Raw genomic sequence first — 3064 nt, 5'->3', positions numbered from 1 at the left:
ACAATGGCAAGATTTTCTTTAGCACTCGACGTCTCGCGAAGTTTGGTTCAATTGTTCGAAGTTATTGCGATAGTTTTCCATAGAAGATATTTCCCATTGTTGCGAAAATCTCCGAAGATGCAAAACAATTGTTATGGTATAATCTTATATATATAATTTGGGGCATTTCACCCCTAAATTACCGATTCATTTTAAAGACTATAGGTGTCAACGAGATGAAGTTTAAACCGATGAGGGAAGAGCCCTGGTCTAAAAGGTAACTCATGAATGGCAGAGGCAAGGGACAGTGCCATTGCCCTATCAAGCAGGACAATGCCCTAGAGACTGACCATGTATACATACGATCAGCGCCCAAGCCCCCTCTCCACCAATGTAGGACAAAGGATGACCAGGCAATGGTTGTTGATGACTCAGCAGATAGACCTATAGGCTCCCCCCCCCACAATCCTTAACTCAGAAGGATGGCGAGGTTGCAGCGACCAAAGGATCTTACGAGTTTTAAGCCGCTATCAAACCCCAGTTTGGCGTTCACCAGTCAGGGACGTTACCACATCGGCCACCACATCCAAGGTAATTTAAAGGTATTTGGTTTCAGTTCCAGTTTCATCAGAAGAGGTGCTCACTAAAACGTCAGCCAGGCAAGCCCAACTCCCCACTTGGTGCCCAACCACAGCAGTGGCCTTCCCACTAAACAGCTTAAACTGATGGTCCCGCGCGAGAATCGATCTGCTGTCATGCGAATGCTAGGCGAACTTACTGCTGTGCTAGCCAGAAGGCATACCCGACGAGAATTATCTGTAGCTGCTAACAACTCTCGTTTGATGCTTGGCAGGCAAATCGAACTGCTATAACTGAAGTAAAGATGTCATATATGATAAATTTAATCGTGAAATTTAGCTTGCATGTAAGCGAGTTAGATATTGTAGAGGGTGGAATCAACTGAGCACATATAAAAGGATGGGAGTCCGCTTTCATCAGTTAATGCCCCCCTTACAGCACAGTATATACCACTCACTGACCATAGTTGTTTTGGCTAATTTTTCATGGCCGGATGCCTTTCCTGCCGCCAACCCTCCCCATTTACCCGGGCTTGGGACCGGCTGCCTTGCCCCCCTCAGTGGCTAGGTTAGCCAAAACAAGAAAGTAGACTGAGGTGGTACGGTCATGTCATGAGAAGAGATGAACAGTATATTGGGAGGAGAGTGATGGAAATGCAGATACAGGGAGCGAGAAGGAGAGGGAGACCAAAGCGAAGGTGGACGGACTGTATCAAGGATGACCTTCGATCAAAGGGATTAACCGGTGATAAGGTGTGGGACAGAGGTAGATGGAGAAAGCTGACCAAAAACATCGACCCCACATGAAAGTGCAAAAAGATGCAGACAAAGAAGTAGAAGAAGATATACCACTGCTGAGCAAGATAGAAATATATTTGAAATTAACTGAAACTGTATTTAGGAATATATAGAACTATAAGAAAGATCTGATTTAATGTTAAAGTTCTTAAGATATATCATGTTGATGTTTATTACTTCTCTTGTAGTTCGTTTATTTCCTTGTTTCCTTTCCTCACTGGGCTATTTTCCCCTGTTTGAGCTCTTGGGCTTAGAGCATCTTGCTTTTCCAACTAGAGTGGTAGCTTTAGCTAATAATAATAATAGTAATAACAATAATAATAATGATTTCCATTTTACGTGTGATGTTCCTTTAGTATTAGCTGCTTTCCATTTTTTTTTATTTCATAATTTTGTCTGTCTTTATTTGCTTTCCAATACCAAATTTTTTTGTTAGAATATCTTTCTTTAGATCAATGATTATTAACTCGACTTAAAAGCCGGAAAGTAGAAATCACATTACGAAATTAAAATATACTACATAGATATTAGATTGAAAATTCATAAAAAATATGTACCATGTTTATGGTATGTGGACGACTTATATCATCATCATCTCCTCCTACGCCTATTGACGCAAAAGGCCTCGGTTAGATTTCACCATCCTTATCTTGAGCTTTTAAATCAATACTTCTCCATTCATCATCTCCTACTTCACGCTTCATAGTGTGCAGCCATGTAGGCCTGGGTCTTCCAACTCTTCTAGTGCCTTGTGGAGCCCAGTTGAAAGTTTGGTGAACTAATCTCTCTTAAACTAATCTCGATATATAAATCAATTGGAAAGGGACCCGTAAGATTCTGTTAATTCATAGATTGTCTATTCTGTCTCGAGACAGTATATTAATTCTCACTTCTGTGAGAATACTAACCAGAATACACAATAAAGGACCTCCGGATTCGTGTGAATTCATCCAGATGGCGTAACTGTGTAGGGGGGTGGGGGTGCGGATAAGTTTTGGGTACGAGTTATGTTTTAAGACAAAAACAATGCCGGTACGACCACCATGCCAGATTGTTTGTCGTGTATCATGTTCCATCGCGGTAGTGTCCTAGGGTTTCAGTTGTTGGTGCTGTTAGGAATTTGCTGCTTATGGGTGACTCGTCCTGTATGTTTCAAGTCTTTGCTGTTTTGTATACTGCTCTTTAAGGTTTAGGGGTTGTTGTGGTCTGATTGGTAACGGCTGTGCCTGTTAGTTTGCCAGACGGGGGTTCGATTCCCGCTCTGACTCGTTAGATCCTTTAGTGACTGCAACCTTACCATCCTTGTAAGGTAAGGCTGGGGGTTTGGGGGGAGCCTATTAGTCTATCTGCTGAGTCATCAGCAGCCATTGCCTGGCCCTCCACGATCTTAGCTTGGGTGTTGAAGGTGGGGGCTTGGGCTCTGATCACATAGTATATGGTTAGTCTCTAGGGCATTGTCCTGCTTGTTAGGGCAATGCCACATGTCTCTTGCCTCTGTCATTCATGGGTTGCCTTTAAACCTAGGTTTGGAAAACAAAAATCTAACTCAAACGTTTTGGTACTGATTTACAAATAATGCAGTGGATGGCACAATGTAGATTGATTGATTGATTGATTTGAATTTTTCTGGCATCCTGAGCACAATATAGATCATTTTATGGAGTTATATACGTAGATGTGGTCCCCTCATTGGCTTATATTAGGGTAAT

Source organism: Palaemon carinicauda, chromosome 35, assembly GCF_036898095.1.
Source record: "Palaemon carinicauda isolate YSFRI2023 chromosome 35, ASM3689809v2, whole genome shotgun sequence".
NCBI classification, from domain to species: Eukaryota; Metazoa; Arthropoda; class Malacostraca; order Decapoda; family Palaemonidae; genus Palaemon; species Palaemon carinicauda.
The sequence above is the reverse complement of the archived record's forward strand: the minus strand, read 5'-3'. Positions refer to the sequence as shown.